The sequence below is a fragment of the Anas platyrhynchos genome, chromosome 11, assembly GCF_047663525.1.
Source record: "Anas platyrhynchos isolate ZD024472 breed Pekin duck chromosome 11, IASCAAS_PekinDuck_T2T, whole genome shotgun sequence".
Taxonomy (NCBI): domain Eukaryota; kingdom Metazoa; phylum Chordata; class Aves; order Anseriformes; family Anatidae; genus Anas; species Anas platyrhynchos.
In genome coordinates, this window is record NC_092597.1 from 5873435 (window position 1) to 5886314 (window position 12880).

The window sequence follows — 12880 nt, forward strand, 5'->3', positions numbered from 1 at the left end:
GGGTTATTATTATGCAGCAAGGGTGAGGCGATCAGTGAAATAAAACATTTATAAATGGTTTCGTGCTTACAGTAGGAGAGGTGGGCCGGGAGGGCCGCCCGGGCGCTGATCACACAGTGCAGGCTGCAAATCGATAACCCTTTCCTTGTAATCCCAGTAATTGTGGGAATCACGGCTCTCTGTTAAAGGGACAGCGGGCTGCAGCGGGGGCTGCGCTCGCACAGCCCCAGCCCCCCAAGGGCCCTCCCTGGCCGCCCCTGGCTTTGTCTGCAGGGAAGCTGGCAGGGTGGCAGGCAGGGAGGCTGGGGCAGGATCTGCCCCCCCCGAGAGCCATTCCCACTGCCCCCTTTGCAGCCATACAGGTCCTTTCTGTCACCTGTGGTGTCCCTGACCCTGGACACAACATCCTCCTGCCCTCTGTGCCTCCCTGTGTCGCCCCTGCAGCTTGAGCTGCTGCCCCAGGGGGAAGAGAGCAGGAAGGGGCCAGGCGTAGCTCTGCCTCCCCTGCCCAGGCTGCCCCATGGGGCCCAGCAGCTCACCAGGCCCCACAGAGCAGCCAGCTCCTCGCCTTCCCCATCCCTGGCCCTGCCAGGAGGAGTGGGAGGCCTTGCGGCCCAACGTTGCTCGGGGTTCTGTAATTTCGGCGATGCTTTGTTGTGTGGCAGGGAGATGGGAATGGCCGGCAGGCTGCTGGGCTCGGGCTGCCCCAGGTCCTGCCTGGCCCTGGGGTGCACCCGAGCACCCTGTGCCCACCCAGTCCCCTCGGTGTGCGGCTGTGGCCCTGTGGGTGCGTGGGCAGTGGCGGCGGGGACGTGGGGCCCAGCTCCTGCCCTCTCCTGCCGCTGACCATCTGTCATTCAATTAGGGCCCGGAGGCAGCTGAGGGGCTGGGGGAGCGGGGCTGGGGGTCAGCGACCCCGCGCACAACGGCCTGCTGCCTCGCAGACGGGAAGAAGTTCAAATGTTAAATGCTCTCCGGCCCCGGCTCATCCAGGGCACTCGCCTTTGGAGGCAGCCGAGGGGTGAAGGGCATCAGTCATTAGCACTTAAATTTCAGCTCCGAGGCTGACCCTGCCTTCTGTTGGGAGATTTCGGCCTGAAAAGCCTTAACCCTTCCCGGGCAGCCCGCACCCACCCCGGCACCCCTGACCTGGCCAGGCTGCTCCCCACTACTTCCCCCGAGGCCTGGGGCTGCCCCCGGGGCAGGATAGGGATCCCCGCAGCTCGGCCCCCCGCCGGCCTCGGCCCCGGACCCGCTGGAGTGGGCAACAAGTCCCCTCGCCTGGGCAGCCACCCTGCCCACCCCTGCTGCACCTCCTGTGGGGCGCCGTGCCACCCCTCCCCTTCCTACCGACAGAGCAGAACAAATTGATGAATTGAGCTTTCACTATGCTAATTCGGACATTATAAATATTTAACTATCAGCCCTAGGAGCCAGCCAGAGAGAGCTCCTCTCTGCTTTATGTGCCACTCGATCTAAAGTAAATGTTTACACCAGAAGTGGCTGGGGCAATGCAAGCTTCCCTTTCCTGTCCCTCAGGAAAAATTCTCAGGAAAATTCTCCCTCAGGGGAGCCTGGTGGGTCCAAAAGAGGGGACTTACCACGCCAGGCTAATTTCTGAGAGCCTCCCCAAAGGCCTCCTCATTTTTGCTGTGCTAAGAGGCTGGACAGAGGCAGAGATACGGCGTGCACCAGGCTCTGCCTCCAAGAGGGTCCCTGGCCGCCTCAGCCACCACCAGGCCCACTCAGCTGCCTGGAGCGGTTCTCACCTACGTTCAGGAAGGAAAAGGTTCCTGGCATGGGCTCAAGGCAACAAGGAAGGAGTTTTCAAGGGGAACTGGCTCCTACCACCCTCCTGACCCCAGAGGCCTCAGGGGGTGGTGGGCAGGCTGGAGAGCTGGTTCCCCCCATGCTAACATCACCAGCCCTGGCCCCGCAGCAGGCCTGCCTTGAGTGAGCCCACAGTGTTTATCACTAAACTAGGGCAGCACCTAGCAAGAGGACCCCACAGCCTTCGTTTTGAGGACAGATTACACTCCTCTCATCACATCAGCATTTGGTACACTTTCTTGGTTGATTTACTTGTTGTTCTCTGCTGAAGGAGAGCAGTTTTCTCCTTCAGCCTGGTGGCACATCACAAGTGCTTGCTGGTGATTGCAGAGCTTTACTGTTTCTGAAGGGTTTGAGCAGCTGTTTGATTCCCTTGGCTGTAACAGTTTTACAAGCTATTCAGCTTAGAAGGCTGTAGAAGCAAAAGAAAACCTTACTCACAGTGGTGCAGGGGTCTGGGACTTCAAACAGCTCAGTAGGGGATCAGCCTGGGTGTTGTAAAGTGTTTATATGGCAGCTGTGCCACTCACCCCAAGCAGCAGGCCTTGGGAAGCTGCCTTTCTGTTTACGAGCTCTGTTAATTGGTTAATGAGAAGCTTATGGTATCTATTATTTATTCTGCCCCTGCCTCTCACCTGCTAGCAAAAAGCACTGCCCTGTCCTGAGGAGGAGGTCGGCAGCCTGGTGCCTGGCTCGGTGGGCAGTGTGGGGTAGCCGCTGCCCTGGCACACCATGCTGCCTCTGGGAGGGGGCTCCTGGTGTGGAGACAGTGTGGGGTGGCACATGTGTGGGCTGGATGTTGGTCTCTATGTGAAAATGCACAGAAGCACAGGAAATCATTCCCTGCATGCTGCTGCAAAGTGCAGGGTTCAGCTGCCCTCCCAGCCCACTGTTTTTCAGATGTGTGGGACGGGGGTGGTATTTCTGTGCTCTCTCTCTGCTCTATCTGGGAGGAGGTGGCAGCAGGCTGGCAAGGTGATGAGGAGAGGGAGAATCCAGCCAAAGGGAGAGGGAAAGGCTGCAAAAGAGTGGTGCAGCAGTAGTTACTTTGCTATAGGGTCAGATATTAGATTATCAGCAAAAGTTAATCCCAGTCACATGATAGATCTTACATTTGCTGTCATAAAATCTATCATTATTCAATAGGCATGGAAATCAAATTCTTCTGTGGACTATGAAGCAGGAATCTTTTAAAAATGTTTACCATGACAGACAACATATCGATCCTTAGTTTTGAGGCCTCACAGACAATTCAGAGCCATTCGTGATCACAAGCTGGCTTCGCTGTGTTCATTGTCCAAAATCAAACCCCACCAATTGGCTGCACGCACAGCTCTCCAAGCAGGTAGCTTTTATTTTCCTTACTTTAAAGACTACTGTTTTGTTATAGACAAATAACAAGGAAATTATATGGCATCGACCTGCCTGCAGTGACCCTGCTGTTTGCAGTAGTGCTCACACAGATGCACGGTGAGGAGAAACGCTGCTGCCTTCTGCCACAGAAGAAAAGTCGCCTTCTGTGGACACGGCTGAGCTGGGATTTGCCACTGCAAATGGCCTCATTTATTCTGGCAGCATGAAGGGGCTGATCTCATGTCAATGGGAGTCAATGCAAATTGCTTCACTGGTACTGGGGACACTGGGCTGGGAGGTCCATGTTGCTGCAGTATTTCTTACCCAGCTCTTCTAATTGCCCGAGAAAACTGACAGCTTTGTTTCTCACATTGTTTTGTACTTTGCAAAGGCTACAAATTCCACAGTTTTTCTCTTCCACAATTGTCCGTTCCTATCTCTCAGTCTCCCCCTTTCTGCTGTGGTATCAGGAGCTGCAGAAGGAAGTCGAAAGGAAAGGCCAAAAATGCTGATGCAGGACATGGGGGAGCTCCGGTGGGTTACGGCACTGTTCCAGCACCTGGGCTCCTCCAGCATGTGATGAAGGGGAGCCCGTCCTTCCTCTGTGACATGGCGAGGTACTTCAAGTCAGGAGAAAGAGCTCTTCTGGGTAAGGACTATTCGCTGCAGGTGCTGTGTGAATGGCACCAGCTTTCCTGCCGGAGATGCTCAGCCATTTCACGTGGATTGCAATATCACATTTATAAGCTTGTTTTTCCCAGTCCCCTTCTGTGGACACCCTGGGGCAGTCCAGGAGGTGCCGCAGCTCCACGGTGCCCAGCCGGTGGTACTGCTGCCCTCACCCTGGTGCTGGGGGGAGCAGAGGGGTGTGGGCACCCTCCAGCTTTAGAATTAGCAAGGTCTCTAATCTGTGCATATTTTAAAGTGTGGGGATCCCATAAATCCTTCCACATCTGGGATCGCTTGTAATGGCTGGTGTCAGGAGTTTACGGAGGAGCTTGCCTAAGATCTAGTGCCCAGAATCGATAGCAGCTGCAATTCCAGGGGGGGGGATAGGCTGAATCCTGATTTGATTCTCAGGTGTTTTCAATTGTATTGCCAGCAAAAAAATATTGTTGTTAAGTGATTCTTCTAGTCTGCTTGTGCCTTTTGAAGTTGCCTTTATTTCTTTGAGCTCAGATTCCTTGAGATCCTACCGCTGCTCCGTCCCCAAGCCCGCATGTATCTAATAAACCTGACAGCTTCCCAGCAGATGTCTCCATTTTCTCCATTTTTTCCTTTATTGAGGGGATGGACTTCACTGGAGAGTGCATCTCAGTGTGCAGGGCCAACACAGGCTCTTCAGAGAGCTGCCGGAGGCCCAACTCATCTGCTTTGGCCGTGGAGGAGCAAGCAGACATTGCCCAGCAAGGCAGGGATTGAAATGCCCATCAGTTCAGCTTCTCTTTATTTTTCCCTTTTCCCACCTGCCCTTGTACAGTGCATCTGACAACATTGGCTCACCTGCCTGCAAGCATATGGGCTGTCCTGGGAGGCACTGTTGGGGATTTCAGCCACCCCAGCTCACTGCAAGAACTGCCCATCCCCATTAACATCACTGCCTGCTTCTGTGCTGGGCGCTGCAGGAGCACCAAGGAAATGGAGGCTGGAGAAAAGGGCTCTGCAGTGCCGTGTGCCTTTGGCCCAGCTCACAGCATGCTGGCTGGCATTGCTGGTTGGACACAGCCTTGTCCACAAGAAATGTCCTCTGGGCTGTGCTGAACCACAGGCCGGTCCTGGCCGGGCTCCCTTAGCTGCCCAGATTGCTCTGAAGTGCCCACATCTGATTTTCTTGTGAGTGGAAGAAGGGAACATGGAGGTGATGGGCAGCATCTGTAATAGGAAATTGCTGTCTGCAGATGTGTGTGTGAAGGAAAGCCTGTGTCAGACAATGGTATCAAGGGATAAATTCCACAAGTCAGTGAATCCATCTGAGTGTAAGACACAGGTTGTGCATTTTCCTCAAGAAGGAGCTGAACAGCTCCAAGGACATCAATCCACTTTATGAATGACATGGTTTCCTTAGTGTTGCCCATGCTTACTCAGTAGAAGAGAAGACAACAGATAAACAAACAGATGCTTGACCCATCTCGGACCAGGTTTTGAATCTTTACTCCCTTTGCACTTATGCGGAGCTAGGCTGGGAGTTTTGCTTGAATACAGATCAGCGGAGTGCTTGACTGTGTTCTTCTTCAGAAGGAGCAGTGTGAGAGTGCCCAAGCTGCAACACCTGGGCCGTGCAGCCTTCTCTGCTGACTTGCTCTGCAGGTGCATGGGGTACAGTGAGAGATGCTGAAGCTCTTTAAGAGTACAGTAGAAAGCAGCTTGTTACCACCTCCAAGCACGGAAATTTCTCCTGTCTTTGCTCTGAACAAATGGAAATCTGACTGCTCCTTCTAATCATCCCCCATACACCTGGTGTTGCAGGGACCAGCGACAACCTGGCCCTGATAAAGACTTCAAGACTGGACCTATTACCTATACCCCAGAAACACTCTGATCATGTGGGAATGGTTAAAGGTGAGAGAGTATATAACAGGTCATCTGTCTTTCAGCTACAGTCAGCTCCGAGGTGGGAGCGGATCGGCACAGCTGGGTGCAGCCATCACACAGAGCCCGGCAGTGCCGCTCAGCGAGCTGCAGCAGGCACATTGTGCAGCCTGGGCCATCCCCTTTCACGTTGCTTGTCCATGGGGGGCTTGTCCACCAGCTTTGGAGAGACCAGCCACAGCACTGAAGCTGCTTTCTGAGTGATTGAGGGTTGGCTATCTGTCCCGTAGATGTGGGTTTTTCTCGACCCACTCTGTGCTGAGCCCAGCATGGGGCTCTTGGGCACGCCAGGCAATGCAAACCTCCCTGCCACCCTGCCCAGGGCTGCGGGAAGCATCGCATAAGGGAGGCAGCTGGATGCCGGAGAGGTGCGAGCCCTCATCTGCACGCTGCTCTCTGGGTATTTGCTCGTACACAGCATCGCTGTGGGCAGGGTGTAACCCCTGGCCTCCGGTTCAGATGGTTGCATGAAAACAATTAATCTTTCGGAGAGCAGTGAATGGAAACATTAGTGCCTCGACCCCTAACACAGGTGAGCATCCGTTTCTGATGCAAAGGCTTGCAGGCACCAGGAGCTTTTGCTGACTGCTGGCTTTCAGAGGCTTGTGGGTGTGTAAGGAAAGGCAGAGGGGTCTGGGCAGATGGATATAGGAGGAAGCAGCGAAGCATCACGTTTGTCCTGGGCAAGCACTGGGGCAAGCACTGCAGAGCCCTGCTGGGCACGTGCTGGCCGAGGGAGCAGCCCTCACTCACCAGAGGCAGCCCGATGCAGCAGTGTGCTCCTGGCTGACAACCTGGGGGCATCTGACAAGTACCCAGCGTCACCTACTGCACCTCCCGGGGGAACCAGCCATCTGCGGTTCTGCTGGCTGTGTTGGACAGGAAGGGATAGTTCATTAGCAATTTATACGTTAGGTTTACCTCCTAAAATGGATCCTTCCAGCAGCAGGGATGTGTCATTTCCCTGCTGAGATGCTCCTGCTTTCACTGTGGTGACTCCCAAGCAATCATGCTCAGTCTGAGCTGGGGTTACCGGCACTTGTAAATGCTGTAAATAAGCCATGGGAGCAGGGTCACACAAGCATTTTGTCAGGTTCTGCCCTGTCAGTCTTATTTCATGGATTCAGACAGAATATTAACGTGTTTGCATATGTAAATGTGTTAAAGCGAGCATCAGCTGAGGGAATACATTAAACTCAGTGGTCCTTCCGAGTTGATTTAATCTGACAGCACCTCCATTAAAAAAATAAAAAGCATCAGTTTTCCCTTTGTGACTTGATGTACAGTAATTAGCTTGTTAGAGCAGGAAACACCTCCTTTCATAATTGATTTTGCACCCCTTTTACTTGGATATCTCTGACAAGCTGTTTCTAGTTCCCCAAGGACGCCATCAGTACTTCCCATGTGTTTGGAATTTCATGAATGTGAATAATGAATATGATTTATCCCTCCCACACTCCCATGCACGGGTAATATATGTAGCCAATTTGTGAACTGGACCTTGCATCAGAAGGATCGGTGTCAAAGTACTAACAGCGCAGTGCCCAGCCGTGTGCAGGAATTAGGACACAGCTAAGCGGTGATTTTCTGGGCATTAGCGGGAAGGAAACAGGTTGCACCATGTGTTTGTCCACCAGGGAGGAAAAAAATGGAAGAAGGTTTTCTGAATGGTCCTGTGTATCTAAGTTAGCATGCCAAATTGGTTGCTTATTACAGCTGGCACAGTGCCTTAGTGGGCTAATGTGTTAATAATGTGTAATGTTTCTCTTAGGCAATGGCACCACTCTTCATTAGCGCTTCTCGAGCCCTGTCACTGTTGCTTAGCTCCACATTTTGTTTCTGATGTTCGAGTGGGGGTATTTGAAATCAGGATTTCAGATCTGCTAATACATGTCACACACTCTTTAAAAATGGATTTTAAAAGGGCCTTGATAATTTTATGGCTACTAATAACATTTGTAGCTATGTGAGCTAAGCTAATGATAAGAGTAATCAAATTTCATGTTTCACGGCATAAAATGAGCAACTGTAGGGGTCAGGGAGGTATTCACTGCCTGCCCTCCTCCCCTGGGAGCCACCGTCTTTTCCAGTTGCTTCAGTAGATTAGCAGTGTTTGGGATCTGAAGCAGCACAGAGCTGCAGGAAAGTTCAGGGTCTTACACCACACAGAGCAAGGCTCTTACTTATAAGCACGAGGATCCTGGTTTCGGCTGGCAAATGGAGTGTAACTTCCAGCGATGCATTTGTTTCGCCCTGAGTAACCCCCCAGCCTTGGCGCGGGGTACACGGGACTGACCTGCCCCATTTTTGTGGCTGATCGGACATACAAGCCCCGTATTTCTGAGCAGCCCTCGCATGGCCCCATGACTTCCACTTTAATTTTCCTATCAGTGGGTTTTAAATTTTCCATCAGTGAGCTGTGCCCACTTGGGGTGGGGGGCCAGAGCCAGGAGGCTGGGGCTGGGCCAGGCGACGGCAGCTTGAACTCAGGGCTGTTTCTGATCAGGACTTTCAGGCCTGTGTTTTGCCATGTAGTGCCTAGAGCATTTTCTAGCACCCATATTTTTAGTGTGATGTGTTTTCTAAAGCCTTTTAGTGCATTGTACCAGTGATGTACTGATGAGCCTAAAAGGATTCACTTAACACAATGCTTAATAAACTAGAAAAGAGATGCACTGAGTAAAAAAAACCAGCAAAGCCAGTCACAAAACTCTGTTTTTTAAGGAGGGAAATAGCTGTTCTTTGTTTAAAAGGACTGTTTTCAAGAAAATACCTTATTTTTCTACTAAATACAGATTTTCATTTAAATGTGTAAATATTAGGAAAGTCTTATTTTCTGACTGCATTTAACCTAACATCTTTTGATTCCTAAAGCGTACTTTTCAGGAGGTTGCTATCGTCTTACAAAAACACACAAAAAAGTTAAAAAGCATCAAAAATGTTTTCGTCCTTATACCCATTTTTGCATAAAACCTGCTCTTGGTGGGCCAAGCCACATTTTGCCTCTGGGAGGTGTTCCCAGGCACAGGCTGGCAGCAGGGAAGGTGGGGAGCCCATGCCCAGCAGAGCTGCAGAGCTGGGGACAGATGCTGCCCCCAGACCAGCCCTCGGGGCTCTGCGGGGCTGCCGGCAGCAGCCTGCTGGTATTAGCCAGGATCGTGCAAAAGCACAAGCGAGGGAGAGAGTGTTTATGGAGAGAGCCTTGGAGATAATCGAATTAAAGCCAGAGATCAGAAGTGTGCTGTGGAAAACATTTTTGCTTAGCATAATTTGATAATTAGAGCTGAGCACAAGGTAACACGAGACCGTAATAAAGAGCCAGACGTAACACGGAAAATGAAGTCCTGGTTAATTCAGGCTTCCCAAGCACTGCTGCTAGAGCCGAGCTGGGGATCCCTCCCTCCAGCCCGTGGTGGGGGCCAGGCTGAGCCCCCCCCGGGGGAACTGCCCCACTGCCAGCAGGCACTGCCTGCTCCTGTCCCACCATGGGCACGTGGCCCTTTTGAGCGAGAAACATGGGGTTAAAATTCTGTGATTCTGGGGAGAAATGAGGCTATAGAAACTCCCCCAGCACTGCTTCCCTTCCCCTCCCTGCTTTGGCATGGGGGTTTCTTGGGGGGAGACCTGTGCTGTCCGAGAAGGTGGGGATCAGGGTGGGAAAGGCTGAGCTAAAGACCCCTTAATTGCGGCCTTCAGTGCGGTAAGTATAACACCACATCGCTCTGTTTAGGGGATTTTGTGTATCTCTACCATCAAGGCTACATTTGTCTGTAGGATTAATCACTTTTTGATCCAGAGGGTTTAAGACAGACAGCTTACTAGGAATGTGCCGCCTGCCTCTCCCAGGCTGGCAATTAGCTTTGTTTCTTCGTATTGTCTTGTTTATTATGCCCTTCTTGGTCTATTTTTTTTTTCTGACCAGCAAGTAAATACACTAATTCATTTTTAATCCATTTTTAACTGTGCTTTTAAGAGACTTTTTAACAGAGGATTTTTAGTAAAAGCTCTACGGTGAATACAGAAAATGAAAACCTCTCCCTGCTAGGCAGAGAACAGGTCTGTAGATGATGCTGTGAAAAAATCCTTGGAGAAACCCGAAGACATAATTTTGCTCTGTTTTAGTGCTTTTTCTGTAGATGTGCTGAGGTTCTCCTGTTTGCCAGAAGGTCATCAAGACCCTGAATGATACCCATTGCCAATTAACTGGAATGCAAGTAAACTTCTGTGGGACACTAGGTTGTACATCCCATGAAGGAGAAATCCATCCCAGCAGCTGTGTGAGTACACGTGCACCCTTCAGAGGCTAAGGACCAATCTCTTCTCAGGCTGTTTTCTCCTGCATTTCATTGTCTGGGTGGCACAGAAAGCTCATGCCTCAGTGCCCCATCATGTAGCCTTTTCTGCCATAATCCCAGGCTAGCTAGCACAGGAGATGGATAATGTCTTTAGTCCTTCTCCTGTGCACAGTGTGGATGTAGGGAAAAGGCAGGAAACCATCCTTGAGGCCTGCACTGAAACTGTCTGCTGAGGATGCGGCCGGGAGGTATCCATGTGCCATTCTGGCTTGGAGTCGCACACATATGGGACCTGGGAGCTACTGGCGAGAAATATCACGCTTGGCAGAGCCCCTCTGGACCTGGCAGCTTGCTCGGTGTCTGGAACCAACCCAAAGGCACTTGGATGCTACCCAAGGGCTCGGGGTTCTCCTGTTTCCAGATGTGGCTGTCACGAGTCTTCTGGGTGACCTTGGTCAAGCAAGTTCTCTGCTCTGTACCCGTTTCTCGCTCCGTAATTGTGGTAATGATGCTGGACCACTTTGCTACAGGGTTTTGCTGCATCCTGAGGACAAGCACAGTCTCGGGGCTGGCTATTGCTGTGTGGAACAGCAGTTGGCTGCTGTAGCTTCAGTGCACTGAGCCAAAGCTTATAGAAATACGTGGGAGTTGTGCATTGACTACAGTCAGTTTTGGATCAGATGCTAAAAGATATATATATATATATTATATATGTATATATATGTATATTTTTTTTTCTTTCTTTCTTTATTTTTTTTTTTCACCATCACACATCCCCAGTGTGGACTTACTATCACAGTCTGAGCTGGATGCAGCACATGCCACTTTTTCCTACCACAGGCAGTCTGTCTTCCTTCTTCCTGGCTCTTTTAATAAATGTAACCTTTTCTCCTATGGCTTAGGCATTGTGTCGAACCTCACCGACAAATGTTCTCAGGTTTTTAAAATATTCGGTATTAAAGAGATCAGGCCAGATGTGTTCTGCTGCCTTCATCACTCTAGGTTGTGTACTCTATGTTGAAATGATTATTGTCATCACCCAGTGAAAGGCAGCTGATGAAAGACTCTCTCCCTCTGATGAGCTATCCGTCCGCCCATGCCTGGTGCAGAGTGCACAGGTTTTGTTTTTGAGTGATGTATTGCTGTGTCAAAGTGGCTTATGTGCTGCTTAAACCTGCGCTGGTGAATGATAGAGAGCATGTATTAAACAATCTCATTGCAACTGGAGCTGTATTTTCTCACCCCCAGCTTCGGGAGCACCACAGCCGCCCCCGGCGTGGGCCCAGCAGAAGGCTGCGCTCCTGCTGAGGGCTCGCCGGGCTTTGTCATGAGCCCCTGTACCCGTGAGCGGCTGCTGCCAGCTCCGCTGTGCTTGAGCAAGCTGCTGCCTGTGAGTGAAAAGCTGAGGTGATTTGAAAGTAAAATCACTCGGAAATCACACATGAAAGAGTGGCTTGGGTCTGGGTCTGGCTGATTGTGACGGCATTGATATTTGGACCTACTCCTCCCCGTTTCAGCTGCAGCACGTACAGGAGGCCCAGCGGTGCCCCCTGCCTCCACAGCCGGTGTTAAAGGACCTGAGTTCTTCCTCTGCGGGCCGGAGAGGTGGCAAGGACATGGTCTTTGCCTTGCAGATGTCTTGCTGATCCTTGCAGGTGTGATCTCAGACTTCTGCCGTTTCACATCCTCTTACCTGAGTTCATGTGAAAGAGACATCTGGAGATCCTGTTTTGTGGTTGCCATGAGAAACAGCGGCTACATCTTCTGAAGTTCATATTAACCTGTGAATATTTCAGCGCTGGGCCTTGTTCAGGTACAAGCTTCATTTAACCTCAGCAGCACCCCAGACCTTGGTCTCTTCCTCCTCCTGGTCTGGATGCTCTCAGTTACCTGTGACTGAGCCAGGTTGAGCCAGGCTGCCTGCAACTCCAGCTGAAATGTCTGCTTTTGCAGGGTACTTGGCAATACCCAAATGAGGAGCACTTACCAAAAATGTCTCTGAAAGCCCTGCCAGGTATTTTCGTTGTGTGCCAATCAAACAGCCTCCCCTGGTGAGTGTGAGCCGGGCAGGGGCTCCTGGAGCAGGCGCTGGGGTATAGCAGTGTTCATCTTCATGTGCTAACGCTGCATGTTTCGAGAGGGCTGCCACTTGGTACCAACCATCCTAAGTCTTTCTGGAAGAAATGATTGTTCTTTTATGCCCACCCTGCTCTGCTGATGTAGGAAACTGCTTTGCGTAAGCAATTTTGAAATGTTTCGGATTTGGATATGTGTCCCCTAAAACCTTTTCTGTTTTCAAGTAGTGTAGATTATTTGTTCTTCACCTTCCTTTTACTCTGCTTTGTTCCTCATTTTTTCAACCATTTGCAAGACTCAGCAAAAATAGATAAGAAATAAGAAATAAATAAGAGAAAGGGGAGAGTATAATAAAGAAGAAGGGATAGGGAAAGGGGAGACTGCAATGCTGACACTTTGGATCTATTGCCAGTCCCCCAAAACATCTCCAAAGCATTCATCTGATGAGCAAAAATGATTTGAATGCAAATTTCAGTTCTTCAAGACTTCACTTCCACAATCCTTCAGTATATTTGCTAAATTCCAGCAAGGCTGAGCAGAGTCCCTAACACAAACAGGACCTTTCCAAACAGCTGCGATTATTAACAAAAACAACAACAAAAAAAACCAGACATGGACATTTTCTGTGTAGTGACACAATCAAATACTTAACCAAAAATAATGTAATGAAAGGTCTAGGTCACAAAATGGAGTGCTGCAGCCTGGAAAAATAGTTTTTTGACCTTCTGGATTTCCTC

At 50.6% G+C, this 12880-nt stretch overlaps 1 long non-coding RNA gene across 1 annotated transcript in view; it reads right to left on the reverse strand.

The window, feature by feature from the left end:
* Window positions 1-12880, reverse strand: part of LOC113844997 (uncharacterized) — a 121863-nt gene that overhangs the window by 1072 nt on the left and 107911 nt on the right. The window lies entirely within an intron of this gene.